The sequence below is a fragment of the Sardina pilchardus genome, chromosome 19 (assembly GCF_963854185.1).
Source record: "Sardina pilchardus chromosome 19, fSarPil1.1, whole genome shotgun sequence".
Taxonomy (NCBI): domain Eukaryota; kingdom Metazoa; phylum Chordata; class Actinopteri; order Clupeiformes; family Clupeidae; genus Sardina; species Sardina pilchardus.
Window position 1 is genome coordinate 4,773,428 of NC_085012.1, and position 14,467 is coordinate 4,787,894.

Below are 14,467 nucleotides of genomic sequence, written 5' to 3' on the forward strand. Positions count from 1 at the left end.
CCGCCATTGTTTTCTGATTTTTTTGTTACTCCCGCCTCTGTGTACAACGCAGGCTTCTGATTTGCTCTGAGTGGTTCACATTTGCATAAAGATTCTATGATGTCACGATCACAATGTTAAGTCTATGGGGACATTTTAATAGTTTTTAATTTATAGTTTAAAAAGTATAAAAGTTACAAAGTAGAAAAGTCATAGCAACCTAATCCATTACAAGACCTATGTTACAGAGTTTGAATGAAGTTTCTAAGTTAAACGGTTGAAGAGAAATTGCGTACAGAAAAATCGATCAGCGGAATAATAATAAGAGGAATAAGAAATAGGATAACAGTACAGTGCATTTTCATGCACTGTAATAATAATAATAATAATAATAATAATAATAACAACAACGACAACAATAACAACAGCCACATCACATAGCATTGCTATTTTCAAGGTGAGCAGCTCAGTCACCTTCCCTCCCTCATACTGTCTCTCCCTCCACATCCTAATGGCCCCTGGAGAACTGATAGCATCCAGAGTGAGCCAGCGCTCCTTCACTCCTCCACTCCCGCTTGCTTTATGGCATCTCAAGTGACACAGCGGCAGCAGACGGGAGATTTGTGCTCCCCCTCGTCACGACTAAAGTGTGGCTTTGGAGATTTTTGGGGGAGTGACAGTCGATTTATGGATCGAGCCTCCCACCAATCTTCCACGGCGAGAGGAAGGAAAAGCCTTTCGGCATTAGCGAATAATCCCAGATAACATTTAAAAACATGGAGGCAATTAGTGAAATGCCAGGCACACCCGTTCCCCGAGGAACACCCAAGAAGGTTGTTGATTGTATTGCTTAAACAATGCATTTGCCTTTAACCTCATATTCCACACAGTCTCACTACAGTTCATGCAATTAGTTGTGAAAATAGAGGTTTGCACTTTGAACCACATGATAGAGAGTAATTGCCCATTATGTGGACACACAAAAACACATGAGATGCTACAGAATGGAAACACAAACCTGTGAGCCTGCCTTACACAGCAAAGGTGTTTGAACTTACAGTATAAGCAACATATATGAGACTGTGACTGAGGCAGCAGAACACACTATAGACAAAAGCAGTGTTACATTCGAGCATTAATTATTTACTCCCACTAACCTATACACACCTGGACTGGTATTCCAAAATTCAATACAATTACAACCAAATCCAACTACTATGAAAAAGGAGCTACTGAGTAAAGCCAGGTGCACAGAACACATAATGGAATTCATGGAACAAGCACAGTGACACGGTGTGTACACTCAATAATGCAAGCGTGTTTAGTTCGACTGATGAATGTTTAGCCTTGACGCAACCAAAAGGACCCCACATGATCAGTCAGTGGTGCCCTTGGCTATCGATCTTAAATTGTGTCCGAGAAAAAGAAATGGCACATTCAATAATCCTACAGTTCAAGACCATTTTTTTTCTCACTTACTTAAAATTATAGTAAGAGTTTATCCTTTCTCCCCTATGGGCCAGCACTGGGTCTTGTTTTGTGATTGGATTAATTCCTGCTCTATGGCCACTCTGATGTGCTGAGGCTTATTAGAGATCCACTCTCTTGGCTGTAGCCCACCTGCCTGTGAGTCGTCAGCACAACAGGTTTCCCCGTGTCAAAGGCGCACACACACACACACACACACACACACATCAATATTCATTACTAATGGCCTCCGCAAACTGTTCCGCGGCGCGCGAGCGCCGTAACTAAGGAGGGCACGTTCCCCCGACGGCCCCCGATGCTCTCGGAGCGCACGGAAGCGAGCGCACGGGAAGATGGAGATAATTAGCCGGCATTCATCAGCACGCAGCCAAACGAGCTGGTGCATGCAGGGGGAGCCGGCCGCCTCGTTAGGCCCGCAGACAAATGGGACGCCGGATGCTTTTGGGACGGAGGAAAGGGGCAGAGGAGGATAAATAAATGAATATATCTAGCCATGGAGATTTGGTGAGCACCGAGTCGACGCATCTCGCCTCCAACCAGCCCAACCAGCGGAGAGAGCATATGGATGTGTATCCGGGTGTGTGTGTGTGTTGCTTACCAGCAGGAGGAAAAACTGCAGGGCAGTGGCTTGAGATGGCTGGTGCACTGAAACGATGACAATTCTGATGCTAATGTGGGTTTACGATCGTCACTGGAATTACGCCATTACGCCATCTCACTTCCATTCCCCTCAGCTCGCCTCACTTGAGCTAAACGGGTCTCTATTCAACCACCGGGGGCTTTTCATGCCCAGGCAGTCAAGGCTGAAAACATATACCCTGTGTGCTGGGCAATTCCAGAGTCATTCCCCTTATAGCGCAAAACTCCCAGGACACTCAATTCCAGAGTCATTCTCCCTATAGCGCCAAACTCACAGGACACTGAAGCAGGGGCGGCAGATTAACACGTGAGAGGTTGACCGGTTTTGATTTCCATTTAAATGGATTCATTCTCACAATCGAAGACCAACGCTGAACTGTGACCTTCCATACAATGGGGAACAACAAAAACCTAGTCTTGCTCCAACAACACCCCCCCCCCCGCCCCCCCAAACCTACTCTTGCAAACGAGCACAGGAAAATCAGAAATCATGGACTCTAGTACACGGTTCTTATAATGTCAAGTGCACTCTGCCACTAAGGAAAGACTTAACTCTCTGTTGGGCCTCAACACGTGATTGTGCGGTTTGGTGTCAAGTCCTGCTGTGTCACAGACTGCTGTTAAGTTGGATGAAAGATTAAAAAAAGAGTGAATCATGATCATCAAATCCATCAATCCAAAACCATCATAAGACATGAAGGCTCTCCAGTAAAATATGGCTTAATGTCAATTATTAATACTCTGGAATGTGCTTGCATCATGACAAATTATTTATCAAATACTATTCCTGTTTTTATTTACCTCCACCATGCACAATTAACTTAGGCTACTTTTCACATGAATCACCGAAGTCTTACATTACTTATTAAGTTGGAAAGGGTTTATTTTGTAACAATCTTTTTACAACATATTCTCTGATACTGACAAAACTACGCACTACCAATCTTATGCGAGAGTAAGATTGGTAAGATGATACACTTTCTGTGGAGGCTGGGCAAGGGGCATACATTTTTAAAGCCATAACCCATGGGAGAAAAAAAAGTCTCGAGTCGACTAACTGCTTCAATTACCTTCTAAATGCTCTTAAAGAATGCGCGTCATGATAAAGTGGGGTTCATTTGACCTCGATTACATGATGATACTGCCATTTATTAACAACCTGTGTGTAGTTAGCTCGTAACATCAGGGCAAAAGTGAAGGTCTTCAGTGAATAGCGTGAAGCCAACTGGGAAATAACCGCATCAACTAGACAGCACTAAACCATAAACATAGCCTTGTAAAAGAAGCAACCTCCATGTCTGAAGTAACACAGTGTGTGGAAGCAGACAATCTGACCTTTGGGGCAACAGCAATTACCAGTGGTGTGCTTTACCAGTGTGGCAGGTAGTCCCTCCACTATATAGACTGTCAGTGTGAATGGAAGTTCTCGTAAGCCCGGGGTCTCTGCCCTAGTAAATGAAAGGCCTTTGAATTCATGACATATCTGGGTCAGGTAATATTAACAGCAATCCACGAAGGCCTGACTAACTAACCACAACGAACAACATGGCGCCACCCCTTCAGACTAATGTCACAGTGAGCTCCTCCAGACCCTCTCCAGTGCTGCCTGTGGCCCGCCAGGCTGGGTAAGATTTCATGGGGCTTTGCACGGTGACATGTCCTATGCTGGAGGTTCTGCAGCACAGTCACACTTTGATATCCACAAAGCTCTATTTTTAAAATCGAAGCAGCTTGCACTCTGGGAAGATGAAAGTCGGCCAGGGGACACTTGGGCTTCAGGTGAAACGACTACTACGACGACTACACCAGGCACACAACCTGACACACACACACATTTGAGCGGTGGAGAGAAAGAAACACTACTGTACATCCATGTCTACTTTTTTGGACCAAATTGGCCCGCAGCACACTTCATTGTCCCAGGTTGTTTCATGAGGATTCTGATAGCCGTCCTCTGGCGCCAAGCCCCTGATCCTACTCCAGTTCTGATTGGGTGGAAAGGAGGGCTGGAACAATAGACTCTTTAAGATCCAAAGATGACTTGCCAAGCTTTGTGTTAGATCATCTAAATATGGCCCCTATGCTATTTTATCAATGTACAGTTAGAGAAAAAATTATTCATACCCAGAGCAAATATTGATTTAATGTTGGCCTTGTCTTAACCAATATGTTTGCTCTGAATTATAATGATACTGCCATATGCCAAAAGGTTATCCGACAATGTGGTAGAAACATGGAATCAGAAAAAGAAGAGTTTTCATCTTGTTTAACATTTTTATTAAAAATGGCATGTCCAAAACGAGTCATGCCCTTTTAAAACAATCAATGAAAACATCTTTATTTGCCATCACATCTCACAAAATAGTTCTTATAACACCTCACAAGCCTCTCCATGTCTCCCCAACGAGTGTAGACTGCACCTTTTTAGCTGCAGTCGGGGTTTTGAGGCAGAAACGATTCTTTGCCGTCACTCTGCTGCCTACTGGGACAGGTCTCCCCACAGACTGCCTGATCTTTTCCACCAGAATCTTAACGCAGCCCCTTGTTTTGGCGTTACCATTTACTTTGAGAAGTTCACCAGGTCACCAGGTTCACTAGTTGAAAAATGTTCCAAAAGAATCATCTTCTCACTCCCTAACACTTGAAATGGACACGGCTTCATTGGGATTTAAATGCTTCTTTTTTCTTAGGCCAAGCCCCTGGGTAAAAGACCCCAGGGAAAGCTCAATTCTGGTGTGCCCTTATAAAGGTTAAGGGAGTGAGTTGGGCATGTTTGGAGAAGAGTGATCCATGATCAGCATCCATGATGGCCAAGTGCTCCATGTTGGGCTGGGGTGAAAATTAGAACATCATAGCTATAGAAGAGAGGAGAATCGCTAAAGAAATGTAATAGTTTTGGATGTTTTTCCAACAATGGTCTTGGCAACATTGTTAAGCTAAATTGCATCATGAGACAAAAAAAGACTGTACATCAAGAATCTGAATGAAAAGCTCAGGCACTAAGCAGGGAAACTTGGGCTCATAGGCAGCATCAGATCTTTACGCAAGAAAATGGTGACACTCCCAGCCCAAGTGGGACACAAATGGTGAACAAGAAACAATATCAACATTTCAGAGCAGCTCAGCCAGAGTCCAGACCTCAGAGAAGAGAAGAGTGAGCACAAGGCCAGAGTGATGGCAAAGAATTCCTACTGCCTCAAAACCCAGATTGCTGCTAAAAAGGTGCGGCCTATTGTGTAGTGGCTTGGTAGGTATTAGAAGAACCATTTTGAATTGTTGTGATGGCAAATAAAGAAGTTTCCATTGATTATTTTAAAAGGGCAGGAATAATTTTGGACATGCCATTTTTCATCTTTTTAACATTTCATGTTTCAACCACATTGTCTTACAACCTTTCAGCATGTGGCAGTATCAGTCAGTCAGAACAAGCATTGGCCTGTAACTGGTCAAGAGAAAAGCAATAAACCCAATATGTGCCAGGGGTATGAATAATTTTGTTCTTAAATGCACCTAAATATTGTGCAGATACGGTCATCTTTTTACTTATGCTTTTGATGACTTTTAATAGATATTAAGGGATCATTGTTCTCAATGTATGACCATTCAGACAATAGAAGATTAATTGTTTTATCAAAGCAAAAGAACATTGGTGGGTGTGCAACACAAACCTGCACTCGCAATGAGCAAAAAAAAAACCTGCCACATTCGACAGTAGGTTATATTTACTTGGCCCAGTTGCAATAGTAGTTTACTCCTCTTACAAATCAGTGTGGTATGTTTTGTTTTAAACATATTTTTAATTTTCTCAAGTTACTTTGCAGGGGAATTGTGTCAGCGTGTGTTGTGTGTCTCTGTGTTCAGGCCCTCTGTGTGTTGCTGTTGTTTTGCCAAAGGGACTTAGAGAATATTTGCTCTCTCTGGCTCCTCCGGCATCACACGCTTTTGAGTTGTTGGAGTAAAAGGAGAGAACGCTAGCGCTTAGCGAGGGGCTCGTGAGCGTAGACGTGTCGTTTCATCTCCCTGCTGAGGGAGCCGCGTTTGTTGTCACGGAAAAGGTTCTGTGTTGTGCGGTTTGCAAATGTTTCCAGTGGCGGGGAAGACAAAGGCAGATGCTGTGGGAATTGAATTACTCGCACAAACCTATGAGCATTTTGTTCCATTTTGTGGTGCATACCTGAATATACTGCAGACGGCTAAACTAATGAGATAAAATGGAAAAAAAATAATGTGAAATTTATCAGCACATCACCTTTGCAAGGAACCAAAGACATACTGTACTTGCAAATGTTATGCATACGGCAGACATCTGAACAGTTCAGTTTTGGCAGAACTTCTGTAGCACTGTCTGCAATATCTCTTGATGCCGTCAGATCAATTCTGAGTATGAGAAATCCTCTTGCTATTACAGTTCCACCCCCATTTCATGCATTCTGATCGAGACCTTCAGATGGCATTCCTTCCCCACCCCATCTCTCCTAATCTCAGCACATTTTGAAAAGATGGCCACAGTTGCAAATGGCTTCCTTGGTGTTGGCTGTTAGTTGTTTACAGCAAAATCTCCTTGTAGACAGCCCACGTGGTCTTAAAGGGGTCTCTGCGTGTTGATGTTTTCCTTTTTGATTGTCTCTGTCTAGGGGTACTACCTGTGCAAACACACATCGCAGCAGTTGGAAAACAATCACTGTGTTCTGCGTCATACAGGCAGTGGGGTAGAATCTGCTGCACTGTTGAACCTTTAGGTGGTCAATAGATTATCTTGAGCAGAATTTTGAGCTTTCAGAGTAGCTCATGAAACAGAACTACAAACAGGGGTGACTGAAAATCAATTTAAAAGTAAAATTGATGCTGGAGGATAAAATTATTCTGTCTGGAGGCCATGAGTTGCAATAAAGACAAATCGTGCCAAATGGATCAATTCTTAAATTACTGAAACTACTCACAGTTGAGACTTCCTTCCAACCACTGCTTTTTCCTCTCGCACACTGAAATGCTGATGGTGATTGTGCTTGTAAACAACCATGAGCTCTGCAAACACCTTCAGTGAGCCTAATGTGATGTCATGCCTGTCTAGCACTCCGCTCTGAGGAACATGTTCCATTTACAGAACATGAGTTTTTTTTTCTTATCGTGCAGACATACTGCCTTTGAGCATATTCAAAATTACAGTGTCAGGGAGAAAAAAAAACACACACACATTTACAGCAATACACACCACACACAAAGGTAGTGGTGGTGGCGGAGGCGGTGGTGTGAACCGTTTAATTTCAACAGCCCAGTGCTGTAGGTGACAGGTCTTTACCATAACCACAGCTCTGGGGCTGGAATCCATAACCCTGCAGATCCAGATGTGGCACCCCAGCGCGGCATCATTGAGCCTGCAAATTGATCACAGCTGTAGGAGCCAAGGCCAGGCAAGGGAGGGCAATTACATGCCTTACAGCGTTGTAAACAGCTAGTGTGTAAAGAGAGAAAGAGAGCGATATAAAGGAGGAGGAGGAAGAGGAGGAAGAGGAGGAGGAGGAGGATGTGGTGGAGGCGGTGTGGCGGGGGGGTTGTGGGGGCGGTGGGGCACAGACAGGTCACATGGTCTCCAAATGGTTTCTCCCTCTCAACGCGAGAGGACAAAGACATGGGCCAGTACAAGCCTGCAGCCAAAGAGACACGCCGCTGGTTTTTTCATTTATTTTTAAGTGAGTCTTTACAGAAGATGGGGGCAAGAGAGGGAGAGGGAGAGAGAGAGAGAGAGAGAGAGAGAGAGAAAGAAAGAGAGAGGGAGAGAGCGAGAGAGAGAGAGAGAGAGAGAGAGAGAGAGAGAGAGAGAGAGAGCGAGAGAGAGAGAGAGAGATGAAGCCAGACGAGAAGAGGGTGATGTGGTGTCATGGCCATCATGGCAGGCCAGGGTGCCTCATAGCCATGATGGCCAACATGATTATTACAGAACTAGCTGGATTTTGAGCATTCCCACACATGCAGAAAGCAGACCCATCCTGTGGGTGAGCGTGATTTGAAGTAGACACTGATTAGTGTACCGTCAAAACAAAATGCGTGGAGACAGGAGTGACCGCAGGTTGAACTCAGCCACAGGAGTTGTGCTTTTGGAAAAACCTGTATGTGCTGCGCTGCAGGGAGATGCAACACAGAGTTGAGCTTCACACAGTGGCTGCTACACTGTCAGTCAATATGTGGATCCATAAATAATGGTGCTCGTAAGATACACCTTGTGTGTGGCACACCATCCTCACATACCCTCTGGAGTGACAAGCAGACACACACACACACACACACACACACACACACACACACGTGTCAATGATGATTGGCACTGTCTGGGTTTAATAGCATCTAATTCAATTTGCATCACAAAAACAAATCCTGAATAATTAATTCATTTTCATTTCAGATCTTGTCAGGAGAGAGCGCACACAAGAATGAATGCACTGGATGGATAAGAAAGGCAGAAATGAGATGAGAGGAGAGGAGGGAGAAAGAGAAAGAAAAAGAAAAAGATGTGTGACAATTAAAACTAAGGCAATCAAAAGGCAGAGGGAGTATCTCCTCGAGACAGACTGTAATTAAGACTCTTCTTGAGACTATTAGGCCAGTATCAGATTGAACTGGTAGAGGTACAACAAAATCAGTAAAAAATAAATAAATAAATGAATAAACACATTTGAAGCATTTACAGAGGAGACATGGCCATGGGAAACTATACAGTTTTCATCACCTTCCACAATGATGAAAAGCTTTTAGCCAAGCTCGTCCTACCATCCTATTGGCTGATTTTTGTCAGCGATGTGCAGACGTGTGGCTTCCTGCCAGCCAGGAAATAGAAGACAAATGAGCGACCAAACAAACAAACAAACAAACAAATAAATAAAGAGACGAGAGATCAGCCCGCAGAGGAAACGGCCGCCAAATTGATTTTAGCACGACTGCAAACTCCTTCCCAGGGGTCAACAGATGGTGGTCAGTATTCGTAATGTCAGCCTGCTATCTACGTCCAGACAGTGTGTCCGTGTCCGTTTGTGTGTGTGTGTGTGCTGTGCGTGTGTGTGTGTCCACATGCTAAAGTAAGAGCGGAAATAAAAAAGATGGGTAGAAGCAGTGACCGGCAGGGAGGGGGGGGACAAGAAACAGAGACAGAGAGATGTGTGAGAATCCATGAAAAAAGAAACTCAGTCTTGATTGTAACACCACAATAACCAGTATGCCTGCAAAGTTACGGTTTTCACACACTCTAAAAGACTAGGTCAGCTTGACGGATAGCATCTGCTTTGTAATGGTGACCCATTCATCAAGTGACTCTGAAGCATACACAACCACACAGGCACTTCCTCTGCCTTTAGCAGAGCAAGGGCTAATGATATGATAACTTCCAGTCAGAAACTAATGAAGGATGCTTGCTAATGTCCCTGTGCACGACACCCCGGCATAAACAACGCTGCGACAGCGGTGTCAGAGCAATTAGCATGCTAGCAGGAGCGGGATAATTTAATAAAGCTTTAATTTGACACAGTTACAAGGTAAACAACCAAACCGCCCTGGAAGGTAAACGGTTGCTTACGGAGTGCTGTGATGAGGGAAGGTGCCAATGCACTTTTGACTAAAAGGTCCGAACAGATCTGTTGATACCTCAAGATATGCTGTGTACATGCAATCAAGATGCTCCTGCTGTGTACATGCACCTTGGGATACCAATTATGAAACCTCTCTAGTGACCCCAGAGATGCATCACATCTCAGTCCAAGATGGAAGATGCCAGTGTTCCTCTACACATTCTGGAGCAGTTGGTTAATAATGCAGGTCTGCACAGGCCTGATCAGATCCATGCCATCGCTGGCACAGAGACGGATATTAGAGGGGCAGAGAGAGCACATCCAGGGCTCTGAAAGCGGCCCCCATAAATGTTGGATGCTTTATTTTTTGGAGCACACATTTTTTTTTGAGGGGGCAGTCAGAAAGAGGTAATGCCAGAGAGAAAGACACCAGACAGACAGAGAGAGAGAGAGAGAGAGACACATGAAAGTTGATGTGGAAAAATGGTTAGAGAGAGCGAAAGAAAGAGAGAACTAATGCCAAGTGATTCACATGAGCACTGATGTCCAGACAGGCTCCCATGTTGCCATGAAAAACACAACAACAATAACAACACTAGAGAGATTGGCACACTCGGTTGGCTCGTGCCGAATGCCAGTAATTACAGGCTTTTTCATTTCTCTGGCCCAGGGTTGTGTGCTTTAAAACGACACAAAGAGTGAGTCTATGTGGCAGAGCACTGGTTAAGGCTCGGACTAGTCACCCCCCCTCCTCTCGTCGAGTCTTCGCTCAAGCATTCCAAATCCAGACTCACAGTATGCTCGATAATTGTGCCCTCCGAGTCCCCACATTTGTCCCCCCCGCCCCCCTCGCCCCCCCCCTTCTCCTGTCTCTCCCTGCTTTAAGAGGCATTATTCAATAATCCCCAGTAATTGAGTGAATGCCAAAACATGGAAACTGTCAATACCGCTGACATTTATCATTCGTCCGCTTTCTAGTTACGCCGCATACACCATCATTCCGCTAATTACATCTCCTAGGCCCCTGGCATTGAATTAGCACGCACCGTCAGGAGGTACAGATGAGGCATGCCAATTAGTTCGCCCGGGCATCGTCTCTACGTGCCAGCCGAAGCTGCCACTTTCCCCGAGCTGGTTGCGGTGCACTGGCATGATGATCGTCGCAAGAGACGTCCGCCCTGGCACAGATAAACGGCGCCAACCTGGGCTAGCAGCAGCTACAGCTACAGCTACAGCAGACAGCCATCAGATGCTGCGGCCGCGCTTCGCTGGTGTTATCTGAGGAAGAATACTTGTGGGGTGGGGGTGGAGGTGGGGGTGGGGTCTCTACGCTCCCTGAGGACCAGTCTGTTTTCTCTGATGAAGCACTTTGATGTGGACGGAGACTCGTAGAGCGGCTCTTAGAGAGCTCTCAGGGCGGGCGGACGGCGGAGGCCGCGCCACAATCAGAGCGGCGGTGAGGAGGAGGAGGAGGAGGAGGAGGAGGAGGAGGGCTCTTACGGAGACGAAGACGGATGCACGGCCGGCCAGATTGCGGTTAAATAAGTAAGTGAGGAAGCCTGGCCTGGCCAGCGCTGCGCTGCGCTGCGCTCATCTATTTGCACTAGAATGTCAAATACGTCTCTGGCTAGAACGGCCGAATGGAATCGATAAATATTTATGAAGAACATGTTATGTTTGGCATGTTTTCTTTTCTCATTACATATACTGTCCCGCTTACAGGCCCAGTTACAACAAAAATATTCTATGATAACGATTATGATACGGTTATGTCCATTCTGATCATCGTATTCTACATACACACATAAACAGTATACACACTATACTACACACAACAAATCCTCTGCCACTAAATGGTTTAAATATAGGTGCAATGACTCACACAGGGTAGCATAATATCATCTAGTCTAGAAGTCTCTAGGCATAATACTGTCAGTAACCGGCATCTCCTTTACACCTCCATGTATGAATATTGAATACACTGTGTGATGAGACGTGCAAAACAGCACAACTGCATGTAAAATCAATGTATAAGCCGCTGCTAATAGTGGGGAAATCATGGGTACTGGCATCTCCTTTGCCTCTCCACGTGTGAACCCACTTGGCCATGGGCATGGCTGCCATGAGTGATGTGTGAAGAGACATGTAAAGCAGCCCAATTGCTCATCATTTCTTTCCCATTCACACTACAAGAGTGTATTGTGATGACATTGAGCCTTACATTGCATGAACCTGCCAGTATATGCGGACAGCGGACTATACAGCAATCTCTGTTTCACAGCACAGCATTATGCAATACCGTTTCCGTGTCACAGTGATGTGTTTGGGCAGTGCTGGCTATTTGGTATGGAGAGTGCTGCTGTTGTGTTTGCATGTAGAGATTTCTCCAGGGGCCTCCAGTGGCACCGTGGCATGGGAACACATTTTTCACATCACACTTTACGCCACAACACGCTGGATTTGTCAACCCTGCTCATTTGTCTCCGTCGCAACCTGAGGCTTGTGACACTGCCACAGTGCTTCTAATCCGACACACACACCACCGCCTTGTGTTTGCACCGCTCAGCTGCACGCCAACACAAATGGCGTACTTATGTGGAGCTACGCCTCAACACCAAGGACAGCGGAAGGACTGTGTATGCAACAGTGCACATGTCCTTCATTCTGCCGTACAGACAAGGAGAACCTCTGACATAGTGCCTTTCATAAAGCAGATGGCTGGGACTGCGGTAGAGAAACCTCCTTTTAACTATTGTGGACATCAATCACGGCACTTGGAAGGCCGTGTTTACTGTTTATCGCCTGTTCCAGCAAGGCCTTGTCAAAGAACAAGGACCCAAATGAAAAAGGACGGCTAGTATCCAAACGTTGAAGAAAACTTCACCTGCACAAGGACTGGAAAGCCAAGGTTCTTCCCCAACTACATCTGTGCTGATAACACCCCTGTTCTGGTAGTCCACATAAAGCATGTCGCACGTCATTTGCTTTTTTTCCCCTACCGAGCCCAGATGAGAAAACCCGGGAGCATGTGTGAGTTTCTATCTGAACTGCAAACTGTTAAGAAACAGCATGGTGGCCCCGGCAGTGGCGCAACTGGCTGGGGCACCTGCACCGTACGCCGGCGACCCGGGTTCGATTCCCGCCCCGTGGTCCTTTCCGGATCCCACCCCGACTCTCTCTCCCACTCACTTCCTGTCATTCTCTCTACTGTCCTGTCCAATTAAAGGCATAAAAAGCCCAAAAAAATAATCTTAAAAAAAAAAAAAAGAAACAGCATGGTGTTTCTCCAAAAGTAATCCACAAAAGCAATTCAATTTGTTGTGTGATGGACTACTGAGGGCCCATTGCTAGACACTGAGTGATGCGTTTATGCTTTAGCGTAACACGTGCAGATAGAGTTGCGATAGCAGCACCGGAGATAACCCACATATCTGGGCTTTAAACAAGAGCCGTCGACAACAGCAGTACGTTTGGCCCTGCTGCGGATTCTGACTTGGCCACAGACGAAATGGCAAACCAATAAACTAACAAGGAGATTCACAATTGATGCCCCTGAACAAGAAACACATTTTTTTTTTTGTTATTTTATTTCCTGTTTCTGATGAAATCCAAATATTCAATTTCAGCTCCACCACGGTGCCTGGCTTGTGGACTTTGGGAATTGATTTGTTTGCTTTCTATGCACTTTGTAGTCGTCTGTGTGAAGTACTGCCGCTCGATCAAAGGGAAGAGACCGAGCGTTCGCCTTTTTGGCAGGTTGGGGTGTAAGAAGATAAGGTTCCCTTTCAAGCTGCATAGGTATTCACTCATAACATACACACATTTTGCTCATTCACATAAGATTTCCCCAGAGCATTCAAATAATTTGGACTTTAATGACGTTTAATAACACTCTCCTCCTGGCTCCTATAAGTATGTGCTCCTGACAACGCCACAATTCAGCTCTCTGGGAATACGACTGCGGCCCCATCAAACATCTCATCCTTTTTCCATAAACTTTTCCGCGCTTTAGAGATTTACAGATGGCCAATATTATTCTACGAGCCAGTAAAACTCTCCATAAAACTCGAGCCCATTTCTGTTTTTCACACCCGCTGCCTCTCGCCAAATGTCTTCCTCGCTCTGCTTTTTATTATTCCCACTGTTATTGTTGCTCCTAAAAGTTATGCTTATTTTCCAGCGCCGAGCGTCGTGTCATTACTCTCCCCTCAGATGGGATTATGCCGCCTGGCTGCTGTAGTGTAGTGTGCGCTATCTCCCCTCGCGGGTAATGAACAGAGCTTAAAAACACCAGACCTAGGGGCTCGTCAGAGGACATCAGCCTCATAGAGGAACATTGGTGCTGTGGGCTGAGCATGGGGGCACAGCAGCAGTGTCGCCGAGATGGGATTCAACACAAGAGACCTTTTTTGTATCAGTTATTTTGTAGCTTGTGTACTGCATGTCTGTCTGTGTGTGTGTCTGTGTGTGTGTGTGTGTTCTGTATGTGTGTGTATGTGTGTGTGTGTGTCTGTATGTACAGTATGTGTGTCCGTGTCTGTGTTGTGGAGCTGGTGTGGGAATGGTGATTGGGGCTATGTAGTGCAAGACGATACATCCCAGGGCGCGCCAACAAGACCACTGATTGCAAACATCAGCAAAACCCATTACAATGTAATTAAGAAGTAGAGAAATACAGTGCCAATTAAAATCAGCACGCGCACACACATGCACGCACACACACACACACCTCAAACAAGCTCATTAATTATGTATATTCTCATACAATTTCAGCTTCCTTGTGGAACTAATACAGCGCTGATCAT